Source organism: Protopterus annectens, chromosome 5.part0 (genome assembly GCF_019279795.1).
Source record: "Protopterus annectens isolate FY-2018-M chromosome 5.part0, PAN1.0, whole genome shotgun sequence".
NCBI classification, from domain to species: domain Eukaryota; kingdom Metazoa; phylum Chordata; order Ceratodontiformes; family Protopteridae; genus Protopterus; species Protopterus annectens.
Window position 1 is genome coordinate 1,230,318,640 of NC_056735.1, and position 19,495 is coordinate 1,230,338,134.

At 44.4% G+C, this 19,495-nt stretch overlaps 1 protein-coding gene across 2 annotated transcripts in view; it reads right to left on the reverse strand.

Annotated features, from left to right (window-relative positions):
• LOC122801610 (CLK4 associating serine/arginine rich protein) overlaps window positions 1-19,495 on the reverse strand; it is a 1,938,306-nt gene that overhangs the window by 1,608,447 nt on the left and 310,364 nt on the right. The gene's annotated exons all lie outside the window — the stretch shown is intronic.

Sequence of the window (19,495 nt, forward strand, 5' to 3'; positions counted from 1 at the left end):
AATAGATAGAGGTAAACACAAAAATAAGCATATATGTACATATATACAAACAAATACACCATAAAGACTCCCCAACAGCTAGCTATTAGGAGGGTAAACACCCTAGGAGTACCACAGAGGGAAGGCGGAGGGTAATCCTGACTGCAGATGCTATCCAGTTCGGACATCTACATTTATGGTAGGTACAAAACTGTACTATGTCCTTCATGGATGCATCTGCAGTCATAACAAGTGGGTAGAATACCATAGCCAACTAGGGAGGAGGATAAAAGTAGATTATGGTGTGTTTAGGATCCCTTGCAGTACAGCAGTGGCAAATCCTGCTCGGGATCTGGAATATAGAGGCAAATTATAATGCTTGGCAAATGTATGCACGGAGGTCCAAGTAGCCGCCTCAATAATGTCTTTGGTTGCCACTCCTCGTAAGAAGGCTGTGGTAGTGGCTGTTGCCCTTGTAGAATGAGGTCTTATGTTCTGTGGAATTGGTTTTCCATGGAAGGAGTAACAGTATCGTATGCAATTTCCTATCCATTTGGAGATTGTCTGTTTGGAAATAGCTTTTCCTTCCCTTCCTGTTGCATAGGCTACAAAAAGTTGGTCAGTCTTTCTGCTATTTTTGTTCTGTCCAAGTAGTAGCGTAGCTGTCTATGTACATCCAAGGTATGCAGTATTCTTTCCCTCTGTTATGTGGGTTGGGAAAGAAGGTAGGTAGGTGGATTGCCTGGTTTAAAGATACTCTGGATACCACCTTGGGCATAAATGTAGGATTAGTCCTCATGGACACTCTATCTTGGTGGAAGATTAGGAAGGGTTGCACTGCCATTAAGGCCTGTAGTTCTGAAACCCTCCTTGCTGAAGTAATTGCCAGTAGGAAAGCAGTTTTCCATGACAGGTGTTGTAGGTCTGCTGTTGCTGCTGGTTCAAAGGGTGATAGTGTCAACTTTTCTAGCACAAAGTTTAAATCCCAAGCTGGTAATGGTGGTTTCCTTGGAGGTTTTACATTCTTGATTCCTCTGAGGAACTGCCTGAGCAAAGGGTGCGAAAAACAGGTGGATCAAAGCTGTATTCTGCTGAAATAGCTGATGCATGTATCTTGATGGAGGAGTAGGACAGGCCTGAATGAAGAAGTTCGGCCAGATACTCCAGAATGTTAGGCATATCTATGTTTGACACATCTTTTCCTCTTTCCGTACTCCAAATGACAAACCTTTTCCGTTTTCCAGCATAGTTCCTTCTTGTTGAAGGTCTGCGTGCTTCAAGAATAATGTCTTTAACTCTTTGGGAAAGTTCTGGATTAGCTGCTGCTATGTGATGTTCCATGCAGTCAGTTGCAGCGTTTTTAGGTTTGGATGTATGATGCTGTAGTTGTTCTGAGTTAACATCAAAGGCATCAGGGGTATTGGCCACATATTGTTCGAGACATGCTCTTCAGTAGTGGGTACCAGTGTTGTCTTGGCCAGTTTGGAGCTATCAGGATTATCCTTGGACGTTCTTCCTTGATTTTTAGTAGTACCTTGTGTATCAAAGGAAGAGGTGGGAATGCATATGCTGTTAGGCCTTTCCAGTTGAAGGAGAGTGAGTCCACTTTCCATGCTAGTGGGTGGAATGTCCTTGTGCAGAATTTTTGAGCTGGTGATTGAGAGGTGATGCGAATAGGTCTATCTGTGGCATTCCCCATTTCTTTGAGATGGTCTTGAAGATGTCCGGGTGCAGCTTCCATTCGTGGGCATCCGAAGTGGTTCTGCTTAATATGTCTGCTAGAGTATTGTCTTTCCCCGGTACAAATATTGCCTGTAACTGAATGTTGTAGCTGAGTGCCAGGGTCCACAGCTCCAAGGTCATTCTGCATAGGGGGTATGAATGAGTGCCTCCCTGTTTGTTGATGTACCACATGACTGTGGTGTTGTCTGTCCTTATCATCAACTGGCCCTGGCCCTCTGAGGAATGGTTTGAACTTTTGGATTGCCAGTTTTACTGCCAGCATTTCTTTTAGATTGATGTGTAGGTGAAGTTGATCCTGTGTCCACAATCCTTGCACGCATTTGTCCAGCATGTGGGCCCCCCATCCTAGGTCTGAAGCGTCTGTTGTGATGGTCTGGCTTGGTTGGCATCTGCGAAAGGGTAGGCCTGGGTTTGACTGGCATGCCTGAGCCCACCATAGGAACTCCTGTTTTAAGCATGGAATTAGTGGGATTTCTGTTTCTAGACTGTGTCTGTGTTGGGACCATAAATTCTTTAGGTACCACTGTAGTTTCCTCATATGTAGTCTGGCAAATGGGACCAAGATTATGCATGATGCCATGAAGCCCAAGGCCTGCAGAACTTTTCTTGCTGTTAACTTGTTCAGTTTTGTTAGTGCCAAGAAGTAAAGAGGAAGTTCTTTTGTTTTTCTGTAGTCAGGAATGCCATTTGTTGTACTGTGTCCAATTCAGCCCAAGAATGTCCTTGTTTGGGATGGTATCAGCCTTGACTTTTGTAAATTGACTGTGTATCCCAGTCCTTGTAGCAAGTAAATGACCCTTTGTAAATCTGTTGTCAGCTTGCTTTTGTTGTCCCCTTGTAGTAGGCAGTCGTCCAGGTATGGGTAAATTTGAATTCCCTGTAGTCTGCAATGGGCGATTACTGATGCCAGGCATTTTGTGAATACTCTGGGCAGTAGATAAGCCAAAGGGCAATGCTGAGAATTGATAGTGCTCTGATCCTGCAAGAAATCTGAGGTATCTTCTGCAGATTGGTCGAATGGGGACGTGCAGGTATGCCTCCTTGAGATCTAGAGTTACCAGCCAAGACTCCTTGCCCAGCATGGGAAGAAGTTGCTGTAGGGTCAGCATTTTGAATTTTGGGACAATGATGTATGTATTTAAGGTGGACAGGTCGAGAATTGGTCTCCAACTTTTTCCTTTCTTGGAACTAGGAATAGTCTGGAATAGAACCCCTTTCCTTGTTCTGCTGTTGGCACTCTTTCCACAGCTCTCATGTTTGCTAACTCCATTATCTGGCGTAGAGCCTCTGTTTTTTGATTTGGAGGTAGATTTGGCATTCCTCTTTTGACTGGTAGAGTGTGGAAGTGAAACCGGTAACCTTGATCTATGGTTTGTAAAATCCACTTGTCTTTTGTTATGTAGTGCCAGTTCTTTGAAAATAAGGTTAACTTTCCGCCTAGAGGAGCTGCTATTTGTTCCCTGGTAGGCGGAGTTAGGATTAAGTCACTGTGGTTGTGCTGATGTAGTGGCAGTGGCTGTGTCTGTGCCTCTGTTGTTACCTTGCCACTGTCGTCCTCTGTAGGCCCCTCCTCTGGATTGGTTTCTGCCTCTGGAACGTCTATTCCTGCCCCTTTGAAATTTTGTGGAGTCAGGAAAGGACCAATTTTGGCAGGCCAGTTCCTGCTAAACCTTGGGGGTTGAACCTGCAAGAAATCTTTGACAGTTTGAACAGATTTTGCCTTTTCTTCCATTTTCTTCATAACCTGCTGGGCAGGTGTGCCAAACAAACTTGTCTTGTCCATAGGAGCATCTAGCAACTTAGCTTTAACATGATCCGGTAAAGCTTGTTCCTTTAGCCATGCATGCCTTCTTATCACTGTGCCTGTCATGGCTGATCTAAATGAAGCCTCCAGTGCATCATAGCCACATTTTAAGGAATGGTTGCTAACTTGTTGTATGTTATTTACCATCTCTAATACATATTTCTTATCAAGAGATTCATCAGTGGTTAGTTTTTTAGTTAACTGATCAAGCATAAACTCTTGGTATTGTATCATGTGAAACTGACAGTTTAAAGCTCTAGCTGAGAGAGTAGCTGAAGTGTAGACCTTTTTACCCCATCTGTCTAATGACCTTGCTTCCCTTTCAGAAGGAATAGGGTTTTTAGCTGTGGTCGCGGCTACTGCCTTGGGACCCTGGGATATAGTTTCTGGGTCTGCAAGAGGGGACTTGTAAAGGTGGTGATGAGCATCTGGCACCCTGTAAAATCTGTCTGGTTTGGCAGGGGCTGGGGGTAAGGAGTCTGGAGCGGAGCAAACATCATTGAAAGCATCATCCACCACAGAGAGAACAGGAGGTATAGCCAAGGGCCTGTGCTGTGGGAGGTGCAGAAAGGTCCTAAGTCTTTTTCTGGAGTCTGAAAAATCCTGTTGCTGCCATTGGAACTGTTCTCGCATGGCATGCAAGGTTTCCCCAAAGGAGAATTCTTCTGGTGGGGAAGCAGCTGGAATGGATTCTTCAGCATCAGAATCTTCAAAATTGGAGAAGGGAGCCTCTGGCTGGTCAGTTATGTCTAATTCATCAGCAGAATCATCAGAAGACACTGGCTCAGGGGGCTCTGCCCTAGGTCTCTTCTCTGGGGGCTGAGAGGCCCTGTCTGGGTGAGATTGAGATCCTCTAATTAAAGAAATTAAATCTTCTGCCAAAGAAAGCATTTGAGAACTAGAAGAGGGCCTGGATGTGGGAGGTTTAACAGGCACTGATTTAGTAGTCTTGGCTGCTTTAGCCCTGGCGAAGGCCTTAATGGACATGGCTGCTGGAGGCCTAGCAGCACCACGTGCTGGGGTAGAGACATCCAAGGGGATGGTGTCTGATAAGTCAACCACCGTAGTGGGTACAATTTCTGAGGTCGATTCAAGAGTTGTAGCAGGGGCCTCAGTTGTAAGAATAGGTTCAGCTGTACTTTGATCAGTTTTCTCGGTTTCGGCCGAAACCGAGACACTCGCGGTTTGCTTTACCGTGGTTTCGGCCGAAACCGCGGACCGCGAGTGTCGGTCTTTATCTTTGCGTTTTTGGTAGATTGGGTAGTCGGAGGATCCGGCGGCATAATGTACGCAAAATCAGTACCGAAAAACTGTTCTGCAAACTCCGACCGACGCCTAAGCGTTCGTCGGTTGAAAGAGGCACAGGCCGAACAGGCTGCTACGTCGTGGGCTGGGCCTAAACAAGGCAGACAGTAAGAGTGGAAATCTTTATGAGGTATTTGTTTCCCACAGGTTAAACAATTGTTAACTTTTTCTGACATCGGCTGAGGCAAGAAAGAGTCCCCAACGGGTACTTAGCTTTAGAAGTCTTGAAGTAGTATTCGGTAGAAGTAATCTCTGGATCCGACCGACCGGCACTTGCGAACAGCTTCTGCTTGAGCGGCGGCAAGAAAGACTGAGGAAAATGGCGTCGGGTGAGGCTTTTATACCGGAAGACCAGCAGGGATGCTGTCGGGTGGGGTGCGACATCAGCCGAAGCCGGACCCGGACTTTGGAATCCGGCCGACTGCAGGGCTGCCTGACGACAGGACAACCCACTTGTTATGACTGCAGATGCATCCATGAAGGACATCAGGAATCTGCTTACCCCCACCACAAAAGGGTACATCCTCATTAAAGCTTGCACCAGAGTTTGGCATTTGGTGAGCACCTCTGGGAATACAGACAGGCAGAATGGGAGAGAAATGCCAGTTACCACTTTGAATCTCAGTAACTGTATGTGGCCCCTCTGAGCAAGCATATGCAGATAGGTGTTCCTTAGGTACAAGACAATGAAAATGCTTGCAAAAATAATGAAAGTAACACAAGCAAGGTGAATATTTTGAAGTTTGTCGGTCTAATTTTGTTCAAACTAGACAGATCCAGAATGAGCTCAGTTTTTCTGGGTAACAAAAAGAATGTTGCATACAAGCCCTGACCCTCCTCTTAGAGGGGGTCTTCTTCCATCATATCACATGCAATTATCTACTTGAGCACTTCTACAGTTACAGAATTCTGATGCTGATACACGGTGGGTATAACCATAAAGAATGGAATGGAATGGTTCTGAGCTTTAACCCTCAGAGATAATGTCTATCACCCGCCTGTCAGACATCGGGCAGAACTAGCTGTCCTTGAAGACAGTCAGCCTACCACCCAAGTAATAAGGCTGAAAATGGGAGAGAACAGAAAAGGTGGAACAGGAGATAGTTGGGGAGAATCAGCACTGACCAAGGGACTCCTGGTAGGAGGGAATTTACCACCCCTTCCTTGCTGTGCCCATCTGTCACTTTTGTGCCCAATTCTATTCAAAACCTCTTCTTTGCTTACCTGTTGAGCCAGGTATGCTTTCTACAAAAGTGCATGGCCTATTTGGGTTTCTGTTATATTTATGGATGGAAGAATGAGAAAGCAGTTTCACACACACCATTTTTCTAGTACCTAAACACCTCTTGGTAGACAGCCCAAAGAAAGAGATCCTTATTTAAGGGTGTATCTACAAGCTGCCATTTTATGTAGTCTGATAAGGCATGTCTTCTTAACAGTGTCCCAACGTAAGTCAATGGATAAAATGTGGTTGATTTTTTATCTCAAACAATTTGAAAAGTTCATTTTTATAAAGGATGTTTCTTAAAATGTTTTTGTGTTAAAAGGTGTTTGCAGTGCATTTCATTTGAGCATTAAGGTAGTTGTATCTTTAAAGGATTGTGAAGGGTGATGACATCACTCACTTTTAACAGTATTTAAAGGCTGTACTATGGAGTGCAGTTAGATTCTGATGAAGTCCCCAGTTTAGGGGATGAAAGCGCTCAATCTGTGTCTTTGGATGCTGGAAGAATAAAAACAGCTTGGACTGAAGAGTTTTAGCTGGCTGAAAAGTATTTCCTACTGCTTCACAGTGTATGTTTTGGACTTTTTTTAGTGTCCCAGTAATTGTTTCTACAGCCTCACTCTAAATGTCTGAGGTAGCCTGCATATTTCATTCTTTAGGTTTTTCACCCAGGACATGTATACAAAGCTGTGTCTACAACCTGACTGAGATCTTCCTTTGATACATGCTTATGTGCATCTGGCAATTACCTACACTAAATACCAGAGTAGCAAAGATACAGACTTTGTCTGAATGGTCCAGTATTCTACACTCCTTATCATCATTTGACTTGAAACCAGTTTCAGTCTTAAAGCAGCCTCTAGCAATTCAACTGCAACATAAACTGTAAGCAAAGTTCCTAAAGAAATTTGAATTCATCTTACACCAAGTCATATCTGTCTGGTTTCACAGAGGCAAGTGGCTGTAAGTCTGGGTTAAAAGATGCTAATTCAAAGGCAAACTCAAAACTAAGCAAAGGAGTTACCATCAGGGGTGTAGGCTTTTCCATGAGCAGCAACTCAAAGTACTTCCCCTTGGACTCTGACATTTCTGTGCAGCCCTTCTTAAAATACTCCCACATCACATTTAGAATGCGACCAAAAGACAATGAAAGGAAAAGGTCTTTGCGCAGTCGAGTATCATACCCTATAAAGGTTTCGGGGAGAATGCCAGATCCCCCTCTTCTAAGTACAAGAATCTGACTGGGGGGGGGGGGTAGCTCTCTCTCTCTTTTTTTTTTTTAAAGGGAGTACCCCTGACATACATCATGATATACATCCTCAAACATTTTATAATCAAAGGCAAGTTGGGAAATCTTCAAAAGAACAGGTACCTGGCATTCAGACATCAGGCCTATCCTGCCAACAGGAGGTAAAGTCTCAACTGAGTGGCCAAGAGAATTTTTTTTAATAACCCTGCTGATCACCAACTATCAAAATCGTCAGAACACCATGTGACAAGTCAGGTGGAACAGCTACAACTCTTGTGGACTGTATGTCCACAGTCACCACTTGGAAAATGGCATCCAGCCTACACATTTCAGTACCTCGCTCAAAAGCCTGCAAAGCAGCAACCACTCAGAATCCAAGGCATGCCTAACAGGTTTAGAAAAGCAGGAATCACAGAGAGAGAGAACAGAGAGTTAAAGATCACACGGCTAGTGTCCACCAGTACTGCCAATGACTGGTCCCTACATAACTGACAGGGTCTAGAAGGCTTCTTACATGCGACTCACTGGATCTTTGGTTGGAATTTTTCTTGGACTGCCCCATCTTGTAAGTTTTTCTTAGATGGAGGCCAACTGTAGATGGCTTGCTACAAGAAGGGCAGGGAAAAGTACAGTTTTGTACCTACCATAAATGTAGATGTTCGAAGATCCACATTGCTGCAGTCCTAACACTTGGGTAGTCCGCTGTCCCAGTCGGCCCGAATACCAAAGTATAAGGCTGACGTCGGTCAAGGCGCATTTGTCTGACATCAGGACGTCAGGGTACAAATGCGCATGACCGACGTCATATCCTCAGTCTTTTCTTGCCCCAGATGTCAGAAGACCCTAAAAAGATAAGGCCAAAACCAAAAAACACCAAACACTCCTGTACCTAATATATGTACAATATATACAAATTTACAAAAATAGAACCCCACCCACACAAACACCCCTAAACACAGAGGGAAGGAGGAGGGTAAATTGGACTGCAGCAATGTGGATCTTGAACATCTATATTTATGGTAGATAAAAAATTTACAGTTTTGTACCTACCATAAATGTAGATGTTCGAGTATCCACATTGCTGCAGTCCTTACTATTGGGTAGTCCGCTGTCCAGTCGGCCCGAATACCAAAGTATAAGGCTGGCGTGGTCAGGCGCATTAGACTGGCGCCAGTACGTCAGGGTACTAATGCGCATGACCGACGTCATATCCTCAGTCTTTTCTTGCCCCAGATGTCAGAAGACCCTGAAAAGATAAGGCCAAAAACCAAAACTCCCAAAATACCTGCACCAAAAATATATATACAATATATACACAATTAGCAGAATATAACCTCACCTACACAACCACCCCTAAACACAGAGGGAAGGAGGGAGGGTAAATTGGACTGCAGCAATGTGGATACTCGAACATCTACATTTATGGTAGGTACAAAACTGTACTATGTTCTTCATTCCACATTGCTGCAGTCCTTACTATTGGGTAGAATCCCAAAGCAGAGGTAAGTGGGCTGGCAAATCATAAGGAAGCAGGAACTGACAACATGCCTTGCAAAATAGCTGTGGCAAAACCAGCCCTAGACTTAGAGTAGAGAGGAAGGTGATAATGCTTAGAGAAAGTATGCACTGAACTCCAAGTAGCTGCCTACAAAATATCCTTAGTTGCCACCCCCCTTAGAAATGCTGTGGAAGTGGCAGTAGCCCTAGTGGAATGAGGCCTAATCCCAGCTGGAATCTCCTTGCCATGATGGGAATAACAAAATGCAATGCAACACCCAATCCACCTAGAAATAGTTTGTTTTGACACAGGCTTGCCCTTAGAACTCAAAGCAAAAGAAACAAACAACTGCTGAGACTGCCTAAAATCCTTAGTCCTGCTCAAATAATAACGCAAAAGCCTGTGTACATCTAAAGTGTGCAAAATCTTTTCCCCCTTATTTTGGGGATCTGCATAAAAGGTAGGCAAATGAATAGTTTGGTTTAAAGCCACACTAGAAACCACCTTAGGCATAAAGGAAGGATTAGTACGTAAAGATACCCTATCCTTATGAAAAATCAAAAAAAGGCTCCACTGCCATAAGGGCCTGCAACTCAGAAACCCTTCTTGCAGAAGTAATGGCCAACAAAAAAGCAGTCTTCCATGACAAGTATTTCAAGTCAGCAGTAGCCGAGGCTCAAAAGGTTGTAGAGTAAGTTTCTCCAACACAAAATTGAGATCCCAAGCAGGAGTAGGAGCTCACGTGGGGGTCTTATATTCTTTGCCCCTCTAAGAAATTGCTTGAACAAAGGATCACGAAAACAATGGTGGGTCACAATCATAGTGAGCTGAAATTGCTGCAGCATGAATCTTAATGGAAGAAAAAGACAAACCTTTGTCCAGTAACTCAGTGAGATATTGAAGAGCCACACTCAAATTTGGCTCAGTAATCTCCAAATTGTTTGCTGCACTCCAAAACAAAAATCTCTTCCATTTTTCTGCGTACACTTTCCTTGTACTAGGTCTTCTGGCTTCCATAATCACATTTAAAACTTGTTGAGGAAGCTGAGACCTACTGTCTTTCAAAACAGAACATGCCAGGCTGTTAGATGTAGAGAGTGAAGCTTGACATTGAGCAGATGACCGTCCCTCTGAGACAACAGGTGTGGAATCAAGGGTAAAGGCCATGGAGGCTTCCTTACCAGACTCCTCAGTAATGGGTACCAGTGCTGCAGAGGCCAATCTGGAGCTATTAAAATCATCCTTGGCTTGTCTTGTCTGACCTTTAGAAGCACCTTTGGAAGAAGAGGCAGAGGTGGAAAGGCATACACATGAAGATTTGTCCAACTGAAAGAAAGAGCATCCACTTTCCAAGCTGTGTGATGAAATCCCTTTGTGCAAAACTTTGGCAGCTGGTGGTTTAGTGGAGAAGCGAACAGATCTATGTCTGGAGTTCCCCATGACACTGTCAATTTTGAAATACATGAAGATCCAGTTTCCACTCGTGGGGATCCATGATTTGTCTGCTTAATACATCTGCTAAGGAGTTCTGTGCTCGGCAGAAACCTTGCCTGAAGAGTTAGTTGCAGACTGAGCGCAGTCTCCCATAAAATCATTGCTTGTCTGCACAATGGAGTGCGAATGTGTTCCCCTTGTTTGTTGATGTACCACATGACAGTTGTGTTGTCTGTTAGAATCAACACCTGCCCTGGAAGAAGTAACTCCTTGAAAGCAATTAATGCAAACTGAACTGCTAACATCTCTTTCATGTTGATATGTAGATGCTGTAGTCTGACAGGCCACTTGTCTTGTATCCACTTTCCATTTAGATGAGCTCCCCAAGCAATATCTGAGGCATCTGTCGTTAGAATCTGACTTGCCTCTGGCCGGGTCACAGAGAGTCCCTTGTTTAGGTGACATTCCTGAGCCAACCACAAAAATTCCTTTTGAATGCAAGGTATTATTTGAATGACAGTGTCCAAATCCTGGCAGTGCTGTGTCCACAGATTTTGAGATACCATTGTAGCTTCCTCATATGCAGTTTGGCATTGGGAAGCACCAGAATACAAGATGCCATGAACCCTAAGGCTTGAAGGACTGTCCTTGCAGTCAGCCCGGACTGAAGAGATAGATGATGGAAGTAACTGGAAAGATTCTTTTGTTTGTCCGGGGTTAAAAAGGCCATCTGGGCTGCTGTATTCAGTCTCACACCCAGAAAGCACATGTCTTGAGAGGGTACTAGACTGGACTTTATTTCGTTCACAGAATACCCTAGGCATCTTAGCACTGCTATGACATATTCCAGATGCTGTAGAAGATCTTCTTTTCTTGAGCCAGAATCAGGCAGTCGTCCAAGTAAGGATAGATTTGGATTCCTTTTAGCCTGAAGTAAGCTAACACTGGAGCCAGAACCTTTGTGAATACTCTGGGCAGTAGATAAGCCAAAGGGCAATGCAGAGAACTGATAATGAGAATTTCCAGCTCGAAAGCGCAGATACTTCCTGCAACTTAGTCTGATTGGCACATGAAGGTAAGCTTCCTTGAGATCTAAAGTTACCATCCAGTGATCTTTGCCCAGCAGAGGTAAAAGCTGTTGTAACGTCAACATTTTGAACTTGGGAATGTCCAGATAAGTGTTGAGGATAGATAAATCCAGAATTGGTCTCCACGTGTTCCCCTTCTTTGGTACCAGGAACAGGCGAGAATAAAATCCTAGGCCCCTTTCCGCACAGGAACTGACTGAATGGCCCCTATTTGGAGCAACAGAGAAATTTGCTTGTGAGCCTCTGTCCTTTGAAGAGGAGGAATGTCTGGCATGCCTTTGAAAGGAGGCAAGGTATGGAAATAAAACCTGTAACCGTGGTGAATAATATCCAGAACCCATCTGTCTTGGGTAATTAAATCCCAATTTTCTTTGAAAAGAGACAGCCTTCCTCCCAAAGGTGCTGCCAGGCGAGAATGTACTGGCAGCTGAAAAGGTAGGTCATTGGGTCTGTTTACGAAAGGACTGACCCCTGCCCTCACCAGAAGTCTGAGCAGGGGAACTCCCTGTCCTAGGCCTAAAAGAACCCTGAGCTCTGCCCCTACCACGTCTAGACCTACCCCTAGACTGGGAATCATAAGCAGGATAAGTCCATCCCTTAGTAGGCCAATTTCTACTAAACTTGGAGGCTGCACCTGCAAAAATCTTTAACAGTTTGCATAGACTTAGCCTTGTCCTCCATTTTCTTCAAAACTGCTTCCACAGGCTTAACCAAACAACACATCAGACTGTAAAGGAGCATCCAAAATCCTTGTCTTAACATGCTCAGCTAAATTCTGATCTCTCAGCCAGGCGTGCCTACGAAGAACAGAACCAGTGGCAGCCACCCTGGAGGAGGCCTGCACAGCATCAAAACCACACTGCAAGGAATGTTTACCCACCTGTTCAGACACATGAACTAGATCCTGCAACTCTTTACACTCAATACCTTCAGCCAGAGCATCCACCTTAGATTTCAACTGTGAAAGAAGATAATTCTGATATTTTAACATGTGAAACTGACAATTCAACGCCCTCATGGCTAAAGTGGAAGAAGTATACACTTTCTTTCCCCATCTATCCAAAGCCCTTGCCTCTTTATCAGGAGGGACAGGATTTTTAACAACTGAGGCCTTCACACCTTTAGGCCCCTGAGAGACAGTTTCTGGGTCTGCCCTAGGACTCTTAAAAAGATACTTATGAGCTTCAGGCACCCAATAATACCTATCCGGTTTAACTGGGGCAGGAGGCAAAGAATCAGGATTCAGGGAAGCCTCTGCAAACACATCTTCCACCACATTCAAAACAGGAGGTATAGCTAAAGGCCTATGCTGGGGTAAAAACAAGAATTCCCTAAGCCTTGGAAACTGAAGGGGAGGCTCTAACCACCGTAGGAAGAGAGGGAAGAACAGCCACCTGAGAAGCCCCCTCAGGCTGGCCTACTTCCTGAGAGGATACATCCTGTAACAGTAAAGTCTCTCCCTGAGACTCCAAAGAGACACCTGGCAAAACCTCCGGCTCCACTGAGCCTTCCAAAGAACCGACGTCTGGGACTGTCGGTTCCTCCACCCTGGGCTTTGCTGCTTTATCTTTGCGTTTTTTAGCCGAAGCCGGCGTCGGAGCATCCGACGGCATTTTATAATTGCAACGCTTCCCAAACACTAACCTGGCACAGTCTAACCTTCTCTTAATAGCGCGTTTGTTAAATCTAGCACAAGAGCGGCATCCAACAATGTCGTGCTCAGGCCCTAAACAAGGTATACACAAAGTATGGTAATCCCTATGAGGTATCTGTTTCCCACAAGAAATACAGTTATTCACTTTTTCTGACATCCGGTTAAATACTGAGGCAAGAAAAAACCAAAATATTCCCCAACGGGGTACTTAGCCAACTTTGATTCGGTCTGAAACCCTGACTTCAGAAACTTTCAGAACGCCAACCTGCACTCGCAAAATTGCTTCTGCATCGGACCATGCGGCAAAAAAGACTGAGGATATGACGTCGGTCATGCGCATTAGTACCCTGACGTACTGACGTCAGTCTAATGCGCCCTGACCGACGTCAGCCATATACTTTGGTATTCGGGCCGACTGGACAGCGGACTACCCAATAGTAAGGACTGCAGCAATGTGGAATGAAGAACATCTGTACTATGTTCTTCATCTCACATTGCTGCAGTCCTAACACTTGGGTAGAATCCCAAAGCAGAGGTAAGGGAGGATGGCTAAACTATAATGAAGCAGGAGCTGCCAAAATGCCCTGCAACACAGCAGTGGCAAAACCAGCCCTGGATTTAGAATAGAGAGGAAGGTGGTAATGCTTGGAGAAAGTATGCACTGAACTCCAAGTAGCTGCCTCCAAAATATCCTTAGTTGCCACCCCCCTTAGAAATGCTGTTGAAGTGGCAGTAGCCCTCGTGGAATGAGGCCTAATCCCAGCTGGAATCTCCTTGCCATGATGGGAATAACAGAATGCAATGCAAAACCCAATCCACTTAGATATAGTTTGTTTTGACACAGGCTTGCCCTGGGAACTCAAAGCAAAAGAAACAAACAACTGCTGAGACTGCCTAAAATCCTAGTCCTGCTTAAATAATAACGCAACTGCCTGTGTACATCTAAAGTGTGCAAAATCTTTTCCCCTTATTTTGGGGATTTGCATAAAAAGTAGGCAAATGAATAGTTTGGTTTAAAGCCACACTAGAAACCACCTTAGGCATAAATGAAGGATTAGTACGTAATGATACCCTATCCTTATGAAAATCAAAAAGGCTCAACCGCCATAAGGGCCTGCAATTCAGAAACCCTTCTTGCAGAAGTAATGGCCAACAAAAAGCAGTCTTCCATAACAAGTATTTCAATTCAGCAGTAGCCGAGGCTCAAAAGGTTGTAGAGTAAGTTTCTCCAACACAAAATTGAGGTCCCAAGCAGGAGTAGGAGCTCATGGGGTCTTATATTCTTTGCCCCTCTAAGAAATTGCTTGAACAAAGGATGAGAAAACAATGGTGGGTCACAATCATAGTGAGCTGAAATTGCTGCAGCATGAATCTTAATGGAAGAGAAAGACAAACCTTTGTCCAATAACTCAGTAAGATATTGAAGAGCCACACTCAAATTAGGCTCAGAAACATCCAAATCCTTTGCTGCACTCCAAAATAAAAATCTCTTCCATTTTTCTGCATACACCTTACGTGTACTAGGCCTTCTGGCTTCCATAATCACATTCAAAACTTGTTGAGGAAGTTGAGACCTGCTGTGGTTCAAAACAGAATATGCCAGGCTGTTAGATGAAGAGAGTGAAGCTTGACATTGAGGAGATGACCGTCCCTCTGAGACAAAGGTGTGGAATTAAAGGTATAGGCCATGGAGGATTTCTTACCAGATTCCCCAGTAATGGGTACCAGTGTTGCGAGGCCAATCTGGAGCTATCAAAATCATCCTTGGCTTGTCTTGTCTGACCTTTAGGAGTACCTTTGGGAGGAGAGGCAGAGGTGGAAAGGCATACACATGAAGATTTTCCCAACTGAACGAAAGAGCATCCACTTTCCAAGCTGTGTGATGAAACCTTTTCGTGCAAAACTTTGGCAGCTGGTGGTTTAGTGGAGAAGCGAACAGATCTATGTCTGGAGTTCCCAGGACACTGTCAATTGTCGAAATACATGAAGATCCAGTTTCCACTGTGGGGATCCATGATTTGCCTGCTTAACACATCTGCTAAGGAGTTCTGTGCTCCTGGCAGAAACCTTGCCTGTAGATTTAGCTGCAAGCTGAGCAGTCTCCCACAAAATCATTGCTTGCCTGCATAGAGGATAAGAATGTGTTCCCCTTGCTTGTTGATGTACCACATGACAGTAGTGTTGTCTGTTAGAATCAACACCTGCCCTGGAAGAAGTAACTCCTTGAAAGCCATTAATGCAAACTGGACTGCTAACATCTCCTTCATGTTGATATGTAGATGCCGTAGTCTGGCAGGCCACTTGTCTTGTATCCACTTTCCATTCAGATGAGCTCCCCAAGCTATGTCTGAGGCATCTGTCGTTAGAATCTGACTCGCCTCTGGCCGGGTCACAGAGAGTCCCTTGTTTAGGTGACATTCCTGAGCCCACCACAAAAATTCCTTTTGAATGCAAGGTATTATTGGAATGACAGTGTCCAAATCCTGGCAGTGCTGTGTCCATACATTTTTAGATACCATTGCAGCTTCCTCATATGCAGTTTGGCATTGGGAAGCACCAGAATACAAGATGCCATGAACCCTAATGCTTGAAGGACTGTCCTTGCAGTCAGCACGGACTGATGAGATAGTTGATGGAAGTAAAGGGATAGACTCTTTTGTTTGTCCGGGGTTAAAAAGGCCATCTGGGCTGCTGTATTCAGTCTCACACCCAGAAAGCACATGTCTTGAGAGGGTACTAGACTGGACTTTATTTCGTTCACAGAATACCCCAGGCATCTTAGCACTGCTATCACATATTCCAGATGCTGAAGAAGCTCGTCCTTTTCTTGAGCCAGAATCAGACAGTCGTCCAAGTAAGGATAGATTTTGTATTCCTTTCAGCCTGAAAAAAGCTACAACTGGAGCCAGAACTTTTGTGAATACTCTGGGCGCAGTAGATAAGCCAAAGGGCAATGCAGAGAACTGATAATGTGAATTTCCAGCTCGGAAACGCAGATACTTCCTGCAACTGAGTCTGATAGGCACATGAAGGTAAGCCTCCTTGAGATCTAAAGTTACCATCCAGTGATCTTTGCCCAGCAGAGGTAAAAGCTGTTGTAACGTCAACATTTTGAACTTGGGAATGTCCAAATAAGTGTTGAGGATAGACAAATCCAAAATTGGTCTCCACGTGTTCCCCTTTTTTGGTACTAGGAACAGGCGAGAATAAAATCCTAGGCCCCTTTCTGGCACAGGAACCGCTGAATGGCCCCTATCTGGAGCAACAGAGAAATTTGCTTGTGAGCCTCTTTTCTTTGTATAGGAGGAATGTCTGGCATGCCTTTGAATGGAGGCAAGGTATGGAAATAAAACCTGTAACCGTGGTGAACGATATCCAATACCCATCTGTCTTGGGTAATAACACTCCAATTTTCTTTGAAAAGTGCCAGCCTTCCTCCCAAAGGTGCTGCCAGACGAGAAGGCTCTGGCAGTTGAAAAGGCAAGTCATTGGGTCTGCTTACGAAAGGACTGACCCCTGCCCTCACCAGAAGACTGGGCAGGCGAACTGCCTGTTCTAGGCCTAAAAGAACCTTGAGTTCTGCCCCTACCACGTCTAGATCTACCCCTAGACTGAGAATCATAAGAAGGATAAGTCCACCCCTTAGTAGGCCAATTTCTACTAAACTTTGGAGGCTGAACCTGCAAAAATCTTTAACAGTCTGCATAGACTTAGCCTTGTCCTCCATTTTCTTTAAAACTGTTTCCACAGGCACCAAACAACACATCAGACTGTAAAGGAGCATCTAAAATCCTTGTCTTTACATGTTCAGCTAAATTCTGATCCCTCAGCCAGGCGTGCCTGCGAAGAACAGAACCAGTGGCTGCCACCCTCGAAGAGGCCTGTACAGCATCAAAACCACATTGCAAGGAATGCTTACCCACCTGTTCAGAAACATGAACCAAATCCTGCAACTCTTTACACTCAATACCTTCCGCCAGAGCATCTACCTTAGACTTCAATTGTGAAAGGAGATAATTTTGGTATTTCAACATGTGAAACTGGCAATTCAAAGCCCTCATGGCTAAAGTGGAAGAAGTATACACCTTTTTCCCCCATCTATCCAAAGCCCTTGCCTCTTTATCAGAAGGAACAGGATTTTTAACAACAGAAGCCTTAACCCCTTTAGGGCCCTGAGAAACAGTTTCTGGGTCTGCCCTAGGACTCTTAAAAAGATACTTATGAGCTTCAGGCACTCTATAATACCTGTCCGGTTTAACTGGGGCAGGAGGCAAAGAATCAGGGTTCAGGGAAGCCTCTGCAAAAACATCCTCTACCACATCCAGAACAGGAGGAATAGCTAAAGGCCTATGCTGGGGTAGAAACAAAAATTCCCTAAGCCTTTTCCTAGAATCAGAGAAATCTTGACCTTCCCATTTAAAATGCTCCCTCATGGAATGAAGAGTCTCTGAAAAGAAAAATCCTCAGGAGGAGAAGCCGAAGGTGTAGAGTCATCTACATCAGAATCAGAATAAGGAGGATACTCCTGCAAGTCTTCAGCCGAGGACTCAGAAGCCTCCGAACACTGCTCAAAACTCTCAAGCTCAGGTTCCACCCTAGGCCTCTTATCAGGGGGGGGTAAAGAACCTCTAATCATAGTAATCAAATCTTCTGCCATTTTAAGCATATGTTTCTTAGGCAGAGACCCTGAAGAACTAGGGGAGACCCCACTGAAGTTAACCCCGGCCGGCCTCAAGAAGGGGCCTGGGAAAAAGAAGGGGAGGGCCTAACCACCTTAGGAAGGGAGGGGAGAACAGCTACCTGAGAAGCCCCTTCAGCCTGGCCTACCTCCTGAGAGGACACATCTTGTAACAGCAAAGTCTCTCCCTGAGAATCCAAAGGAACTTCTGGTAGAACCACCGGCTCCACGAGCCCTCTAAAGAACCGGCGTCCGGGACAGACGGTTCTTCTACCTAGGCTTCGCTGCTTTGTCTTTGCGCTTTTTAGGCGAGGCGGAGCATCCGACGGCATGTTATAATTACAACGCTTCCCAAAAACTAACCTGCCACAATCTAATCTTCTCTTAATAGTGCGTTTGTTAAATCTAGCACAAGAGCGACAGCCAACAACGTCGTGCTCAGGCCCTAAGCAAGGTATACACAATGTATGGTAATCTCTATGAGGTATCTGTTTCCCACAAGAAATACAGTTATTCACTTTTTCTGACATCCGGTTAAATACTGAGGCAAGAAAAAACCAAAATATGCCCCAACGGGGTACTTAGCCAACTTTGATTCGGTCTGAAACTCCGACTTCAGAAAATTTCAGAACGCCAACCTGCACTCGCAATACTGCTTCTGCATCGGACCATGCGGCAAAAAAGACTGAGGATATGGCGTCGGTCATGCGCATTTGTACCCTGACGTCCTGATGTCAGACAAATGCGCCTTGACCGACGTCAGCCTTATACTTTGGTATTCGGGCCGACTGGGACAGCGGACTACCCAAGTGTTAGGACTGCAGCAATGTGAGATGAAGAACATCAGGCAACACCTTTAATTCCTTACAATCTAAGTAGGCCATGAGGTTTCATGCCTTACTAACTGAAGTCCACCTTCTCTTCTAAATGTAGCACATTCCTCACAGGAGGAAAACTAGCACTTCTCACCAAAGTAAAACAGACAACGCGAGTAAAAAAATCTTTTAGTAGGCTCTGCATTCCACAAACAAACCTGATGGACTGCTGTTTCAGTGAGGCCAAGCACTTCATAAAATATAGAAAACCTAACTGCAAAGAAATTTTTTCTCTCATACAAGTCATACGACAATAACAGTTTAAAGACAATTTTTTTTGTAAAACTGGCAACTTGTTATTTTCTGGAAAGTTGCACAAAAAGGACATGATGGACAGTGAACTGAAGAATCAATCACTTCTTCACAATGGAAGGAACTGACTTAATGGCACAAACATCTCCCCCTTTATCAAAAGGCCATTGGGCAGATGTTGGTCAAAGATGAGCTAAGCTCAATGGGGACATTTACAAATGCTCTAAAAGTCAAACAGTTGTCTGCTTTTAGTAAATCTCATGTATAAAGAAAAATACTGCAGTAGTGATTCCTACAATGATCTTCATGCATCACTTCATTTTTGCTGTTGTATTACTTATTCTTATGCTTGTAATGGAAGATTTTCTTGTTGGACTCACCTAGAAACTAGGCCTGGCCCAGCAAGATTACCCTGGTTAAAATAAAACAGATAAAAGATACAAGATAAAATGAGTGCAATTAATGAGCTTTAAGAATGGGGTTGTGAATGAGGGGAGATAAAAGGGAGGAATTACAAAAATATTAAGATGCATACGTTGTCTCACTGAGACAAAACTTAATTGGCACTAAATGAATAGAATTATGCTCTTAGACATTACTTCCAGATTGTCATCTGGCTGGTGTTCTCACCTTAAACTATCTGCATTCAATGTATCCAGATGGGGCTCCATCCTTGAACAATCTAAAGCATTCTTGTTCTTAAACAACAAG